This window comes from Oryx dammah, unplaced genomic scaffold (genome assembly GCF_014754425.2).
Source record: "Oryx dammah isolate SB20612 unplaced genomic scaffold, SCBI_Odam_1.1 HiC_scaffold_11209, whole genome shotgun sequence".
In the NCBI taxonomy this organism is placed as follows: Eukaryota; Metazoa; Chordata; class Mammalia; order Artiodactyla; family Bovidae; genus Oryx; species Oryx dammah.
In genome coordinates this window covers 2,763,031-2,780,803 of record NW_024080602.1, presented here as the reverse complement: position 1 = coordinate 2,780,803, position 17,773 = coordinate 2,763,031, and the positions used below count along the sequence as shown (strand labels likewise).

General features: G+C 49.2%; 1 protein-coding gene across 1 annotated transcript in view; it reads left to right on the top strand.

Annotated features, from left to right (window-relative positions):
- The window catches only part of LOC120860873 (coronin-2B), a 147,817-nt gene that overhangs the window by 102,879 nt on the left and 27,165 nt on the right, over positions 1 to 17,773 (top strand). The gene's annotated exons all lie outside the window — the stretch shown is intronic.

The following is a 17,773-nucleotide window of genomic DNA, read 5'->3' as shown; positions in this document are numbered from 1 at the left end:
TCAGACCACAGGCTGGAAGTACCGTATTGTTCTCAGCTCCGTGAGCCATACTTTAATTGGGAACTAGAGCAGAAGGTAATCTGAAGAAGGCAGCCATGATGCTGAGAATACCTCTGATCCAGCATGAACTGGAGTGTTTGCTCTGGAGTTCCCCTTCCAGGGTCTGCCTTTTGCTTTGCTGTCCGTCCTCGGTGAGGATTTCTCAGTAACTGAAGGGAAACGAGCTTGTGCCAATTCCCCATCCTCGATGAGTTCCCCCTTCCCCTGGGCCTACAGAGCTGTCCCTTCCGCTAACTCATCTTCCCAGGGAAAGCATAAGCTTCTGAGGCTGGAACGGCATCTTCTAGATGCAGGCAGGGTGTCGTGATGTCTGGAAAGACCCAGGGACTTGGGGGGAGGGTGTATAATCCTAGGTGGTGGTTTCAGCTCTGCTACTTCTTTGGTGAAAAAAAAGTTTCACTTTTTTGAGCAAGTCAGTTAACCTTTCTGAGCCTTTGTTCTCTCATTTCTAAAATTAAGAAAATAATGCCTCCTCCAGGGGAGTGGTGAGACTCAAGTAAGATGTTAGTAAACATGTTTGTAAACCGTAAAACCAAGGTTATTAATAGCGTAATACACACATACAGATACATAGCACTTGTGATAGCTTTCCCTGTGTGACCTTAGGCAAGTCATCTGTAAAATGGAGATTATAGCAAGTTAATACATATTTAAGGTCCTTAGATATGTATTCCCTGGTAGTTCAGAGGTTAAAGCATCTGCCTGCAATGCGGGAGACCTGGGTTCGATCCCTGGGTTGGGAAGATCCCCTGGAGAAGGAAATGGCAACCCATTCCAGTACTCTTGCCTGGAGAATCCCATGGACGGAGGAGCCTGGTGGGCTACAGTCCACGGGGTCACAAAGAGTCAGACACGACTGAGCAACTTCACTTGAAGGTCCTTAGAAAGCACAAATACATAGTAGGTGTTCTATAAGTGTAAGCCATTATTATATTTCCTGGGGAGAATTCACTTACTCATCCAGTTTTTGCTGAGCCCCTCCTATGTGCCAGGCACTGTTGGAAGCAGTGGGGACCCAGCAGAGAATAAAACAGACAGAATTCTGGCCTTTGTGGAATGTAGAACACTAGTAGGGGAGACAGAGAAGTAAATCGTAGCGTATGTAACTAATGCTAGGAAGAGAAATAAATTAAGGAAAATGACTGAGGTGTGGGAGGAAGGAGGGGGTTATAACTTTAAATAGGGTGATCAGGGAATCTGATTGGCTCAACACTTGAATTAGATGTTCATCTTGATCCAATCAGCTGAATGTACATGTGTATTGGGAAGGTGGGGGAGGGGAAGGAGGGACTGATGAGAGAATCTGATTGGCTAAACTTGAATTATCAATAGATGTTCATTCTGATCCAGTCAGCTTTGTGTGTGTGAGTGTGAGTGTGAGTTAGGAATTAACATAGCTTTGAGCCTCAACATCTGTGGGTAAAAGTCTTGGTAAGGGAGTCATTGTGAGCTGGGTGGACACTCCAAGGGAAGACCCTGAATTCAAGTGGAACCTCTTTCTCCTCCTCCTGGCCCAGCTTGGCCTCTAACTAGCTATAGGTCATTGTCTTCAGCTGTCGGGACTGCGGGGTCAGAGGGTGCACACACAAGCACCACTCACCTAGCCCCAGGCTTTCATGACTGCATCCCCGAGTGCTCCCATCCTCTTGGGCCTGCCTCCTGCCCCCATCCTCTTGGGCCTGCCTCCTGCCTCCATGGCTGGAGGACAAGGTCTCCTCCACCATCACGTCAAGAACAGACCCCGGTCCTCTGACTCCACTGGCCACAGGGTCTTTGCAACTAGACCTGAGGCTGGGCCGGACCAGGGGCTTCCTTCCCCTCCCAAGCAGAGATCAGTTCCGTGAAAACCCTTGCCTCCTGGGGCCCAGTGAGGACCAAAGGCTTGCCCAGGGAGACTGGGCTTGGCCTTCGGAAACTGACAAGAGCGTGCACTTTGCACTCCGAGTGCCACTTTCCCTTCCTGAGGCCGGTCATGCACTCGACACCCCCCGGGAGATGCTCAGCACCCATGCCGCTGCTCGTGGGTTAACCCTTTGCCACCCAGTCTGGGCAGACCATCAAGCCAGGCATGGCCGAGGGCTCCACAGTGCAGAGTATGGGTTCTGAAGGATCAGGAAGCCCAAATTTCTACACTGATGGAAGCCCTCTCTGCCCTCCCCCACACAGAGCCCCCAGAACGTGGCCATGGGGCCACTGGACAACCTGAGTGTGCCAGGGATTGGCAGGTGGGGCAGCCAGGGCCAGGCTCAGAGGAGCAGCCCACACCGCCTCCCATGCGGAGCCTCCAGACACACAAGCACCACTCACCTAGCCCCAGGCTCTCAAGACTGCATCCCCGAGTGCTCAGCCCAGGCCAGGCCTCCTGTCCCATTTACCTTTTGAGAATTAGAGTAGCCCCAAGTCAATGGAAAGATAATGGATCTGGCTAGAAGCCAGATGGCAGGCATAAACAGGGGGTGTGTTCCCCTCCCTGCCCCTCTGACAGCCCAACTCAGCTTGACAAGAGGAGCTGAAGAGCAAAGCCCTGCCCTGGCCCTCCAGGTGGGTGAGAGAGGGTGTGCACCTTCCTGGAAACGTCACCTGCTTCTCACTGTTGCGTTCATTCAATAAATATTTATCAGTAGAGTCTACTGTGTGCCTGGCACTGTGCTAGGTGTTGTGGTTACAGCAGTGAGAAAAACACATTGTCATGGAGCTGACGTTCAGAGAAGGGATTCCATCTCTAGGTGGCCAGTGGCAAGCCCAGGGAGGGTCCTTGTCTGTGTCTGATGAGCGTATGGGTGGAGGTTCAGCTTGTCACCATAGACAGAGCTGGAAGGACCCTGAGGTTTCAGTTCTGTTCACCAGTCACTTCTGGGCATGTGTGCTGGGTGGGGCTGTGCTAGGCCTGGGCTCTGAGGATGGGTTAGACACACACCCAGCCCTGGATGGTAGGGGGATGGAGCCATGAGACAGAGCACAGGGCAGCGGAGGGAGTGTCCGGGGTGGGGTTGCTGTGCAGAGCACAGGGATAGAAGGAGAGTGCAAACCCTCATTTCGGAGATGATAATAACTGATATCGATTGAGTGCTTACTTAGTGCCAGGCACTGTGCTGCGTGAGAATGCATTTATTGTCATGAGGAAACTGAGGCCCAGGAGGAATGAACTTGCTCAGTCACCATCAGTGAGAGCAGAGTCGAAACTGGACCCCAGAGCGTGAGAGCTTAAAGTTCTGCAGAAGGCTCCTTCTCCCACGAGCCCAGCCCCAACCCCTGAGGATCACCAGCCTGCACAGATTCAGCCAGGAGAAGGCTTGGAGAGGCAGGGCATCTAAGGTTTGGGCTGCTCACTCACTATTTAAAGGGAGTTTTCAAGGCCATTGAGGTCCCAGGGCCATTGCCTTGGAGGTGGTGCATCCCTTTCTCTGGTCTCTTAGATGTCCCTGATGGAGCAAGGCTGAGGGTCTGAGCCAGAGATCCGCTGCTCTGCCCATGCATTTCACAGCTTCCAGGGGCCAGTGGCAGCCCAGGGCTGAGCCTTGGTGGTGTCTAAGCATGGGAGATGGTAGGCATTGGGCCTCCCTCTGCACAGTCGGCAGGCTTTTGGTGGATGGTGGGTTCACTCAGCGGATAAGGCAGAGGAGTGGTCCAGCCTGGGGGAGGTGGATGCCGCTCCCACTGCTGTCAGAAGCAGCACTGGTGCAACTGGCAGCATGAGGCTGGGGAGTCATTCCATCTTGAATACGGACCTGAGCTTGTGTTTGTATCTTAGGTTTCACTTTTGTCCCACACTCTGTTGAGAAACCTCCATGATTATCTCATTTAAGATGACGGTGCTGATAATCTCTCTGGAGAGGCAACCAACAACCATGAAACAGAGCAAACACAAGGCAGTACACAGTGAAGGGGCAGGGCAGCATCATGGCTAAGCCCAGAGCACCACAGAAGGCTCCACACCATGTGAATTGGATTCCCTTGAGTTGTGCAGTGCACAACCCATGCAACTGTACAGGGGACCCGATGAGGCCCAAAGTTTATGGCATCATTAATTCATTCAGTGAAAATTTACTGAGAGCCTACCATCAGTCAGGCACAATTCCAGACACTGGATTTACAGCAGAGAACTAGACCAAGCACTGCCGCTCAGGTAGATTACATTCTAACTCAGAAGTCACGCAGACTGAGGCTTGAGTCCTGGCCTTACACTGTGTTAATTAATTTCACTGAGCTTCAGCTTCCTCCTCTGTAAAATGGACACAATGATATGTACTTTATACAGTTATCTTGGTAAATAATTGAAATAACATTTGGTTTCAAGGCTGACATGTCGAAGGCCCTCAGTGATCACCAGTATTATTACAAGTGGTGAGTTATGGGGAGAGCTGTGAAAGCTAAGGGGAAGGATGGCTAAGGCTTGCATCGGTCCAGAGGCCCAGCCTGGGAAGGACATGTGTTATGAGGAAGGTGGGGAGGGGGAGTGAGGCTGTCATGGGCCAGTGAGGAGCACCCTGTTTGGGGACCATATTTTCCCAACTCAAGGGTTAGGACACATATGACCTGGCAAAGAAGTTCTGTGTTTCTTCTAGATGTGAGAAGCAATCTGAGAAAAAAAAAAAAATGTGGTCATCAAAATACTGGGATGTAGGGAGATTGCAGTATTTTATAAAGACCTGAGATACAATATTTAAAATTGAGAAGTATGACCCCCAGTAGCGTTGAAGAAACTGGTTGGTAAGTTGGTGGAGGGTGTGGAACAGGGTGTGTGAGTCCCTCGAGGGCCAAGCTGGATCTAATCAAGGTAGGGACAAGGGCGCTGACTCAGTCTGGATCCCTAGCTGGCCATAAAAGTCGCCTTTGATCTTCCTGAGCAAAAGGGGGTTGGGGGCCTTCATAGATCCAAGGGGCTGGGTGCTGGCAAATGGAACTGGAACACAAGTGAGCACCAAGTTAAATCAGAGCTTGGCCACCCTGGGCAGAAGGTCTGATTGGCCAAGCCCAGCTACATGTCCCTGCTTGGCCAGCGGGGGACCCCAGGTCAGAGGAGCCCCGTTTCAGCTCTCGCAATGGGAGCTGAGGCACTGCGTCTCATCAGTGCAGCCCACAGCAGGAGAGTCCCCCAGATCAGGAGGGAAGCTTGGATGCCAAACTGCCAAAATCATACAAATGGTTACAACCGTGGAAAGTTCTGGAGGAGCTGCACAGTGCAAATCATTATATTAATAGAATGCCGATGTCACAGTGGGGTTTGGGAAAAGGCGGGCACGAAGGAGAGCAGCTGGGAGAGTATGGAGTGCCTGGAGGTGGGAGGCAGGGTGGGCCTGGAGAGGAAGGGGCGGATGTGAAGGTATTTGTGAGGATTAACTTACCCGAGGCCTCTGGGAATCTCCTGTGAATGCGGAGAGGTACCCAGGGGTCTCAGAGGCTTAGCAGACAGCTGTCAGAGCTCTAGGGGGTCACGTGGCCCCAGGCAGACATTCAGACTTCATCTCATCCATGTCCAGCTCAGATCTCCAAGGATGGCAGGACTCAGGAGGGACACAGGAAGCAATTAACAATATCTGCCAGATCCCTGACTCCAGGCTGCTGCCCCTTCCACTGGAACAGAGCTGTAGCAATGCTCGCCAAACCCCGGGTGGATGGGCCCAAAATAATGGCCCCTAATGAGTTTCCTCTCACTCTGCAGGAGAAATAGGTGTGTGGGGAGGTTGCAGGAAGAGCTTCAGGCAGGGGGTCCACCTTTCTGTCCTTTCTCCCTGGGCCAGACGGCAAATGGAAAGAGGGATTTTTGTCCTCTTGGCTCTGTGACAGGGAGGAAGGACAGGGCTGGTGTGGACAGCCTTGAGATGATGCAAGCACTCTCCTTTTCTCTTGCTTTTCTGACACCACCAGAGATTTGCTTTTCTGCCCATTGTAAAAGAAACAAAACTAAGGTTTCCCCCCCAATTTGCATAGATGCTGTTCTGTATTTTTTGCCAATTCTTTTACATTTCCAGTAGGCACAGATTTTGGCTCACTCCCCTTCTTCCCCACAGTGGGACACTGGGGCATGAAGGCAGGACTAGGCTGTGAGGGACTCTCCTCTCGGTGGTCCCCAGCCCCATTATACTTAAGGCCCACGGGGTGAAGCCCACACCCCTTCATGAGGCCAGCGAGTTCCTGAACCGTCTGAACTAGCCCTTCTCTGGTCTTTCTCTCCACTTATCTGGCAGGGACTGGTCCTTCTGTGTCGTAAGCATCCCCCACACTGTCCTTGGCTGTGTGCTATCAATCTTTCGGGCCTTCCACACTTCCTCTGGGAAGCCTTTCTGGATTTCAGAGCCTCAACTACTTGCCCCCCTTCTGCACTCCCACGGCCCCGGCATTTCCCCCACCGAAGCACAGCCCACCCTGCACCTTGTCCAGCTCTTTGTCTGTATCCCCAGGAGACTGTGAACAGCCAGGGCCAGAAATCCACACCCCCACGACCCCTCCTCAAAAACTCCACTCTGTGTAGACTCTTCAGGCACAGTAAGTTTGGAGTTTTCTTATTTTCTTTATGTTTTAGCGTGGGGTTTTATCTTAATAAAAAGGGGCCAGTAATCAGGAAACTACAGGGACTAGTGTGAACACTGAGGTCCCAGGCATCCCTCTCCCCAACACACACACACTCACACTCACTTACACACCCATTGTTACTCAGTTTTTTCCCATTTCAGCCTCAAGGAGTCTCTTATCTCTTCCCCTGGGGTCTGCCGCATGACACAGCCCAGGACTGAGGACAAAGGTGGCCTTAATACCTCTTCCTGCTGGAGCCTGGGAAAACCGGGTTCATCTCCAAGTACTCAAATACGTACCAGGAGAAAGAGAATTCCTTACAGCTCTTCCCCAAACAAACCCTCTACCCACCCTCCCCAGGGAACCCACTCCCACCATTTTCCCCCAGAACATAAGCACGCATGCACACTAGGGATTTTAACTGGAAAAACCAGCAAATCCTTTCCAGCTTGAGAAACACAAAGATAAAAGACCGAGGGGAAATTTCAAAACAGGAAGTCATGAAGTTGGGAGGCTTCCTGAGGTCTCTCCATGAACTTTTGTCTGACAGGGTGACGGCCTTCAGAGCATCACAGCCTTTGTTACACACTCTGCCCTTTGACTGTGAATCTACCCCAAAGCTCAGCCCCAGACCTAGAATTTCTCAAGGTCAGAACAGCAGGATCCAGTATTATCTCCCAGCATGGGAAAGGTTGAGAGATACGTCTGCTCCCTGGACGGTGTTTTCTGGGTGCTGAGGATGGGGAAGGGCGTCTGGGCTGAGGGAACAGCGTGAGCAAAGGCTCAGAGGTGGGAAGCGGGCTGATAGTCACCGGCCCAGCTCAAGTGCTTGTTATGAGCAGGGCACTAAAGGAGGCTCTGAAGGTGGGGGCCAAGGTCACCGGCCTCGGGGTGCTCACAGCCTGGAGGCAGGGCTGAGCCAGGAACCAAAGGTTATTGGGTGGCAGGAGCGTTGGAGTTCGGGGGTGTGGAGAGTCACCCGTGTGGCATGAGCAGTAGGGTTGGCGATTGTATCAAGGCAGGGTCAGGCTGGGACCACAGCAGTTCTGATGTCTCATAAGGAATTTGGCTTTAAAAGTCAAGATAGTAGGGAGAGTAGGGAGCCATTGAAAATTTCAGAGTGGGAGACTTACTGCAGCAGAGCTGTACTCTGGAAAAATTAGGCAACGGTATGTAAGCTGGATCAGAGAGAACTGCAGAGGGCAGACACTAGAGACAAGGGGCAAATCGATGGACCCACTTCAGAAATCCGAGGACAGTCCTGTGAGCTCTAGCACGAACAAAGCCCTTCCCCCAAAATAGTCCCAGAGGACTGCCCAGGGGTCCAGACACCCAGGAGAGACCACCTCTGGGCTAAATGGCCTTCTCTAAAAAGTTGCTGCGAACATGCACATCGATGGCCTACAGGGAGAAATGGACTGACCCATTAGCCTCCAGTGTTCTCCTTAGCAGGCTCTTGTTTATTATACATATTATTTCAGATTAACGGGCTGAAGAGTGCAGGGCCCTGATGTGTGGGACATGAGCCCAGGAAGTTCTGATGCGATGGAGGGAAGGAAGGCGTGCAGTCGGAGGCCTGGGAAGAAGTGGTGTGGAGAGTAGTTTATATGGGGGGAATGGGCATGTGTAAATGTGTGAGCGTGCGTGCCTGTGTGTGCTCGTGTGTTGGGGACAGCCACTGGCAGATTGGGCACCCCCTGGGGTGCTGGTACCCACACTTTGGACCAGCAGTCCCCAACCTTTTGGGGACCAGGGACCCGTTTCGTGAAAGACAGTTTTTCCACAGACCAGGGCAGAGGAGAATGGTTTGGGGGTGGTGCAAGCACATTACTTATTGTGCACTTAGTTTCTATTATTATAACATGAGCGCCACCTCAGATCATCAGGCTTTAGACACTGGACATTGGGGACCCCTGCTCTGGACCAAGGACACACAATGCTTAGGCCCTGCTGAGAAGGCCATGGTGGTACCCGGAGCTCTGAGGCTGCACAGTCTTGTTCTGGTATCACTGCCACGTGGAGATGACCAGGAGCAAGTTCCCTTGGGTCACCCCTTCCCTGGGCATTAATAATTAGATAATGCAGGTGCAAGCGCTTTGTGAAGTGTCAAGGCTGAGAACTGCAGGCCGAGGCCTCCTTCACACTCAGGAGGCTTGGACACAGGGGCCTGACTCTGCCCAGAGCTTTAGAGGGAAGGACTACATTGCCTAGTTTATAATAACTCTCTCACTAATGTCCACGTCCATCCAGAGAAGGGAAGACAGCGGTAGGCAGCCTACTCGGATAGCCTGGGGCAGCACGTGGAGGAGGGAGTGGGATGACAGAGGCAGAAGGGTGGAGAGCCCAAAACATCTCTCATGCAGAAGCTTGGGGTTCCACTGTGAGCTCACCCATCTCCTGGGTCAGAGTTATCTGTTGCCCTGGGGTTTCTTTTAAATCGTACATCGCCTGATGTGACCAGTTTTCTTCCTATTTGCTTTATCTGGACCTGCACTAAACATGCAATGCTGTTTTTTGACTTCTCACCCCTGGCATCCACACCTAGCAACACCGACAGTCTCTGCTCCTGTGCCAGAAGGAATGGGCTTTGCAGGTACTTCCCTGAGGGCCCCGCAGAATATGGAGTCTTTAGGGTAGTGGCTCACACACTTCACTGCCCAAGGGAATCAGTTGGAAATCTTTAAAATACAGTGATGCCTGGCTCCCCCTTCCCAGACGCTGGGATTAAATTGATACGGGATGCCCACCTGGGCACTGGAATTTTTAAAACTTCCCATGTGATTCTAAAACAAAAGCAAAGTTTGAGAACCACTAGGGCAAGGGAGAGGAAAGACAGCGTTGGGGAAGGGAGGGTCTTCAGGAGCAAGCATAAGGGTTTTCACCACTGAGTTGCCAGTCAGTCCCTTCTGATAACCTTATGAGAAATTCTGAAGGCCTACTTCTGATTTATGACTTCCCCCCCTAATTTACGGATGTGAGAGTTGGACCGTGAAGAAGACTGAGTGCCAAAGAATTGATGCTTTTGAATTGTGGTCCCGGAGAAGACTCTTGAGAGTCTCTCGGGCCACAAGGATATCAAACCAGTCCATCCTAAAGGAAATCAACCCTGAACATTCATTGGAAGGACTGATGCTGAAGCTCCAATACTTTGGTCACCTGATGCAATGAGCTGACTCATTAGAAAAGACCCTGATGCTGGGAAGGATTGAAGGCAAGAGGAGAAGGGGGTGACAGAGGATGAGATGATGGGACGGCTGCACCGACTCAGTGAGTTTGAGCAAGCCCTGGGACGTGGTGAAGGACAGGGAAGCCTGGTGTGCTGCAGTCTATGGGGTCGCAAAGAGTTGGACAGGACTGAGCAACTGAACAACAATCACCACTTATCTATCAAGTGTCTCACCTACATCGTTTTTAAAAATTATTCGTTTATCGTTGGCTGCGCTGGGTCTTCGCGGCTGTGTGCCAGCTTTCTCTAGCTGCAGCGAGCAGGAACTGCTCTTCATTGTGATACACGGGTTTCTCATTGTGGTAGCTTCTCTTGTTGCAGAGCACGGGCTCTAGAGCACAGCTTGAGAGCATGGGCTCCGTATTTGTGGCACATGGGCGTAGTTGACCCCTGGCATGTGTGGTCTTCCTGGACCAGGGATCAAACCCATGTCGCCTGCATTGGCAGGCAGATCCTTAATCCCTGGACCACTGGGGAGGCCCTCACCTACATTCTGAAACAGGAGGGCAGTGTAGCCGAGGTGCCTCAGAGCCAGACAGCACCCAATGCAAATTGCAGCTTCTCATTGCCCAGCTGCATCACCTTCTGCAAATCATTGACCAGAGTGTGGTTTTCTCATCCATAAAATGGATTGTTATAGGGGAGTTGTAGGATTTAATAAATTTAATTTTTTAAAATTTATATTGGTTAACAATGTTGTGCTAGTTTCAGGGGTACAGCAAAGTGATTCAGTGATACGTATACATGCATCTATTCCTTTTCAAATTCTTTTCCCATTTATGTTATTACAGAATATTGAGCAGAGTCCCCTGTGCTATACAGTAGGTCCTTGCTGGAGTTATTAAAACTTTGTAACAAGACTTACATAAAATAATGTATGCAAATTGCTGAGCAGAAGACACTTTGTAAGCACTTGTCAAACGGTCTTTATCGCCATCCTCGTCTTTTTCATTGTTACCTCTAGTGATGCCATCCCCATGACTTGACGCTCATCCATGCCTTCTGTCCTGGTGTGCCAGAAGCTAGGCCCTCTGGTTGCAGGTGTACCTGGCTTCATACAGTAAAATGGGCAGCCAGGAAGAAGCAGAGAGGGATTTGCCCAGGGTCCAGGAATCTGGGAAGCCCGGAGAAGCCAAGGGGCACGTTCAAGTTCATCTGGTTGATGAGGTGGCCTGAGACCGGGCCTAGAAAGCCTGCCTCCTGCTCACTCTTTTCTTTCTGCCTCACTAAGCTGATTCCCCAGGTAAGAAAACATTTTGCTTCTGTGTACAAAATTCAGCTTTGCAACCATGGGAAATTCTAGGAAGCTGAAGCTGCAATGCAGGTTGTTTTGAAAATATCTCAGTCAGTTCACTGGGTTCAAATAAAGCCTGGACTGGGGCCCAGGGTACCCGCCGTTCCCCTGGCAATCTGCTGGGTGAGCCACACCGTCCAGCCTCTCCAAGGGAGAGCCTGGCCTGCCTGCACACATGCACCACACACACACACACACACACACATGCTGAAACATATTTTCAATTAGCTATATAATTTTATTCAATTTCAAGGATCTTATTTTCCCCTAAACTATCTGTGTGGCAATAAGTGAGTAAAGAAACCTGTATGAGCAAACCATATCTATGTTCCACCAAAGCTTCTGAAACATGTAAATCTGGTCAGTAGGAGTCTGCATCTCATTTTCTTAAGACCTGCTTAACTGAAACCAGAGAAGGATAGTTTTCAATCAAATCTATGGTGATCATCTCCCACCTGCCTGGGGTACCAGAAACAAAACACTATGGTGTGTGTGTGTGTTTTAAATGACATTTATATTTTTATTAGAAATTATAAATGTTCATTGCATAAAAATGAGAAAAACTAATATCCAACTAACGAGAGATTGTCGCTATTAACCTTTTGATGCATTTTCTTACAGACTTTTTTTTTTAATAGCTAGGGATCATTTTAGGTATAAACTTGATTCTGACTGTTTCACTTACCATTAGCCCTTGAGCAATTCCCATGTCATTAAATATTTTTTGAAAATATGATTTTAAGTGATTTCATAATATTCCATTATATTGGCATCCTAAAATTCATTTCTGCAATGTACCATTGTTGAGCTTTTAGTTTTGTTCCTTCTTACAAATAACCAGGCAGTGAATGTCTTAGTATGCTTCCCTGTTCATTTCTCTGGGATGCATTCCCAAAGTGGAGTTATTGATCAAAGGCTAAGGAACTTTTAAGTCTTTGAGGGAGTTTCCTGGTGACCTAGTGGTTAGGATGCAGTGTTATCACTGCCACGGCCCAGATTCGATCCCTGGTCTGGAAACTGAGGTCCCACAAGCTTAGTGGCACGGCCAAAATATAAAAAATACATCATACAAATAAAAACAAAAATCTTTGTCCTGCGCTGTGCTTCGTCGCTTAGTCACTCAGTCGTGTCCGACTCTTTGCGACCCCATGGACTGTAGCTCACCAGGCTCCTCTGTTCATGGGGGTTCTCCAGGCAAGAATACTGGAGTGAGTTTCCATGCCCTCCTCCAGAGGATCTTCCCAAGCCAAGGGTCGAAACCAGGTCTCCCGCGTTGCCGGCAGATGCTTTAACCGCTGAGCCACCAGGGAAGCCCAAGACCCTGTCAAATAGATCTGTGGGAAATTTGCCCTGCTTGGCACTCCCCTGCACCCTGTAGAGGCCATGTCCCAGCCCCTCCCAGCTCTGTCTTTCGGCAGCTCAGGAATATTTGAGCTGCAGCCTGATCTCCAGCTCTGGGCTCCTCCTTGAGAAGACTCAGGGTGCACGACCGCTGCCATCTGACATCGAAGGTCTGTCCCGACTGGATTTGTCCTTCAAGGTGGCCAGGACAAGGCCTGCCCTAACAGCCTGAAGATCTCCCCAATGATTATAGACATCGTGTAACAGGCACCCCCTCCCCACCCTATGCAGCAAGATTTCTGTCCCCGTTCTGTTGAGGCTCAAGCTCCTTTTGAGGTTCAAATGACACGTTAGACCCCAGGACCCTGGGGAACCCTCCTGCTGGAACAATTCTGTGAGCTGACCATCTCAACAGTGATTCTAAAGTTATGAAACAGTGAGCAACTTTGACTTCACTCCTCAGAAGCTGTTTGTGCTGTGCTAAGTCGCTTTAGTTGCGTCCCACTCAACCCTATGGACTGTAGCCCACCAGGCTCCTCTGCCCGTGGGACATGCAGGCAAGAAGACTGGAGTAGGTTGCCATGTCCTCCTCCAGGGAATCTTCCTGACCCAGGGATCAAACCCCTGTCTCTTACATCTCGTGCGTTGGCAAGCGGGTTCTTTACCACTAGCGCCAGCAGGGAGAAGCTCTTTACACAACTATTTTCTCAGATATAAGCTGGGGTTGCTATGAGGATTAAATGTGATGGTGTCTGTAAATTAATATGTTTGATTATATTGCTATATTAATAATAGCTATTAGTGTTGCCATGGGCACAACTATGAGACGGCAGTGTTGGGTTGCCGTGAAGAACCAGATCTGCATTTGGTCTCTAGCCACACCTGCATCCAGAAAGTAGAACAGAAAACAGAGGCATTTGAAGGGTCTGAGGAGAGGATTGTTCACATTTGTTACAGATTCAGGAAAACAATTTCAGAACAAGCTTCCTTTAGAACACCTGATACATGCATTTTATTTGTTTGTTCTTTGTCAGGTCTCTAAGAGTAATAATTGTACAGGGGTCATGAAGTCTAATAGTACTGAGGCCTATAACACTGCAAGGGCTGTGTCAGCTCATGTTTAAATTTTTGTTTAATTTTTGTGTGTTGTTAAATTTTTAGGAGTTTTCCCTGCCACTTTTTAAGCACGATTATTACAATTTATGCAACTTTCAATTAAATGAATTATGTTAAAAACAGAAGTACTAAATATTAAAAATTTGTTTCTTCCTAATTATTTTACTACTGTCTGGTGTGCTGCGGTCTCTTTTTTCCTAATAAATGCATCTTATTTATTTAATTTATTTCCTGGCTGTGCTGGGTCTTCGTTGCTACACATGGATTTTCTCTAGCTGTGGCGAGCAGGGGCTCCTTTCTAGACGCGGTGCGTGGGCTTCTCACTGCAACAGCTTCCCTTGTTGCAGAGCACGGGCTCTGCATGGACAGGCTTCAGTAGTGGCAGTACACCAGCTTTGGTAATTGCAGCACGCAGGCTCAGTAGCTGTGGCTCCTGGGCTTAGTTGCTCCTTGGCCTGTGGAATCTTCCTGGACCAGGGATCAAACCTGTGTCTTCCTCATTGGCAGGTAGGTTCTTATCCCCTGTCCCCACCAGGGAAGCCTCCTAAGTTACTGTTTTATATAGTAGGGCTCATATATATATATTTTGGCCATGCCGTGCACCTTGTAGTGCTTTTAACTCTACTTCTGGTGGTAGCACCGTGGTAGTTTGAAATAATGGGCATTTGCCACTGAAATTGGCAAATGTTCCAAACCAGGCCTTTCTTTCCTGGAAAATCAGTTGTTAAACGCTTACTAGCACACCAGGCCCTGTCCCCTCGATCTTTACCCTGCTTTGCTACACCCCTCATTTCCTACTCCTTAGCTGCTTCCAATGTTTTGAGCTGTTACTTTTTGTACTTCTCTTTGTATTTCTTAATGACATGCTTTCTCTTCAATGTCTTGATTTTTTTAAAATCTTAGACACTGTCTATTGACTTCCTATTATGGAAGATGAGGATCTGGCTCTCTAGCAGCTCCGTCTCCTGTCTTAACTCTACACACACACATTTTTCCTACCTCTGCCAGCCCAGTATATTATAACACAACTCAGGTTTAAATAAACATTCAGGATTTACATTACTGAAAGTGAAAGTGAAGTCTCTCAGTCCTGTCCGACTCTTTGCAACCCCATGGGCAGTAGCCTGCACCAGGCTCCTCCGTCCATGGGATTTTTTAGGCAAGAGTACTGGAGTGGGTTGCCATTTCCTTCTCCAGGGAATCTTCCCAACCCAGGGATCAAACTCAGGTCTCCCACACTGTAGACAGACGCTTTACCATATGAGCCACCAGGGAAGTCCATGTTTAAATAAACATTCAGGATTTACATTAGTACCACAATGTAAATATTGTCCATAATCATCGTCACTATGATTGTATATGCTTTCTTACGCAATTCTTCTCCTGGTGTTAATAATTGTATTTAAAAATTTGCTTGATTTCTGTATATAACTGTGGTTTTCAAACTTTTCTTCTTAGCAATGAATCTTGTCTTTCAAACAAAATTTGGGGAATTCCCTAGCAGTCCAGTGGTTTAGGATTCAGTGGTTTCACTGCCGTGGGCCAGAGTTTGATCCCTGGTTGGGGAATTAAGATCCTACAAGGTGCATGGCATGGCCGAAATATATATATATGAGCCCTACTATATAAAACAGGAAAATTCAGAGCTGCCAATTTGAAAAGAGATCCCTCCCACTGAGGATGCTGTATACAGCTGAGCAGGTTCTGCCCTGCAGAACTCTGTGGGTCACCATTTACAAGAACAACAATGTGATTCAGCCATGAAAATCAATGTTAACCATCCCTTTGGGGAAGGCATCCATTTTGAAAAGGAAAGTCCACCTGGAAGGATACGGTCTGTCAGGATGGTGCATGGGTGCGTGCTCAGTTGTGTCTGACTCTTTGCAACCTCGTGGACTAATAACCCACCAGGCTCCTCTGTCCATGAGATTTCCCAGGCAAGAATACTGGAGTGGGTTGCCATTTCCTTCTCCAGGGGCTCTTCCTGACCCAGGGATCGAACCCGCATCTCCAGCATCTTTTGCATTGGCAGGCGGGTTCTTTACTACTGCACCACCTGGGAAGCCCACCCACCCCCCACCCCCTGCAGTGTAGAAACTTGACCTCTCCCCATTCTGATACACTCCAGTGATATGGCTTCACCTGTCGCTCCAGGACATCACCCGCAGGCTGCTGACCAGAAGCTGCTGCTAGCTACTGGCTACCTATTGACTGACTGATTCAGGGCCCCTGAGATCTGCCTGGGTACTGAAAGCTGAATGCAAACAGCTTTACTCAGGGCAGCCTTCAGGATCAGATGTAAGGAGAGAAGGCTCTGGCAGAGAGCACGTGAGCTGTGGAAACAGGTGATGCAGGGCCTGTCAGCCCGTGGACATCAGAGCTGGAGGAGGGGAGTTGGCCAGCAATAAGCAGTGGGGTTCAGCTCGGCTTTGAGGGTCACCCCTGTATGGGAATCCTAGCTTTGCTTTCAGCTGGGTGACCTTGGGCAAGTTGCTTAACATTTCTGGGCATTCATTTCCTCATGCCTAATTCCCAGGGTTTTGTGAGAGTTAAAGAAGCTACTTTGTAACTCTAGTAAATCCTAGGGATCAGTCTCTACTCAGAGTCTCAATTAAAGAAACATAGTCCAACAGCCTAAAAGTAATTGAAAAGGGTATTCCAATTCATATTGTGTCCCTCATAAGATGCAAAAGGGGATCCCATTCTTAACTGAGAGCCATATTCCCCAAATCCTTTTCCTTAAATCTCTAATTTCCCCCAGGATACAGTGTCAGTGAAGTTCTCCCACGTACAATCTCCGAGGCCTTTTTCCTCTCTCTCTTTCTCTGCCTCATCCCTCACCCTCCATACCACTGCCATTGCTGTGTTATTAAAAAAAATCAGACAACCTGGAGATAGACATTCAGACAAGAAGTGGGTGGGGAAGAGGTTACGGCAGGACACACACTCTGAAATAACTCTTGCCCCATCACACTGGTGAACTATAAGGCACGTGTAGCAGGGGCTTGCCTGAAACTGGTTGATTTCCTCCTTATTCAGTTGAGGAACTTAAAGGAGGGTGAGGTTTGACCTGCCTCAGATGCCTCTGATCATCTAACCACTGTTAGCTGATGGGCAGTGACTGGGAAAACCCTTCCTGTTTCCTCCACACACCAAAAATCTCATGTTAAACAACCTGGGGATGGAGACACAGCCTCTGTCTCCAGTTTCTCCTCTCTTCCACCTTTGCAGCCAGTAGGTGTGGAACTACCCCTCACCCCGACTCCCCTTGCCCCGTCTTTTGTGGACTACATCTCCTCTGCAGGATGTCTTTCAAGTCATGTACTGAGCACCTACTGTTTGCCAGACTTGTAAGCTGCTGGAGATTCAGAGACAAGGCAGTCCTCAGTTGCTCATAAACAGACAGAAAGTGAAGTCGCTCAGTCGTGTCTGACTCTTAGCGACCCCGTGGACTGTAGCCTACCAGGCTCCTCCATCCATTGGATTCTCCAGGCAAGAGTACTGGAGTGGGTTGCCATTTAAGCAGACTGCAGGTCTTTGCGATGGTGCCTATAATAGAAGGAAGCACAGAATACAATGAGCTCACCGAGGAGGAGTGCTTAATTCTTTGAAAGAAGACTTCCTGGAGGAGGTGTCATCTAACCTGTATGATAATACCTAGTATCGGGTATGGGGCATTCACTATGATGATAATCTCCACGCTAAGTACTTTGTTAAGCACATTCGCTCATTTAATCTTCACAGCAATACTAATGAGGAACCTCTCTTATGACAGCTGCACTCTCAAGCTTTCCAGCTGATTTTATATCCACGTGTCTGAAAATAAAGTTGCTGAAGCAGTGAAAAAAAGAAAGAAAGGAAATGAGGAAACCGAGGCCTAGAGAAGTTCGTTGACTTTCCAGAGGCCTCTGAGCTCAAAAGCGGCAGAGCTGTGATTCAAACACAGGCCTGTGTGGTTCCAGAGGCGGTGCTTTCAGCCCCAGGGCACCGGGCACACACTGAACAAGCATGCACCACATCTGGGAACAGCACCGTTCACGTCCCAGGCAGATTAACATGTGCGTGTGCCCCGAGATTCAGACCTCTCCCACCAGTTCCTGGAGCGGCAGGAAAGAGCGGCCTCTTGATCCAAACCTGTCCGGGTCAGCTCCCCCTAGAGATGGGGCAGAAGTACAGACATATGGCCCACGAACTGCCAGCGCTGCTGCCCACCAGGCTTTGGT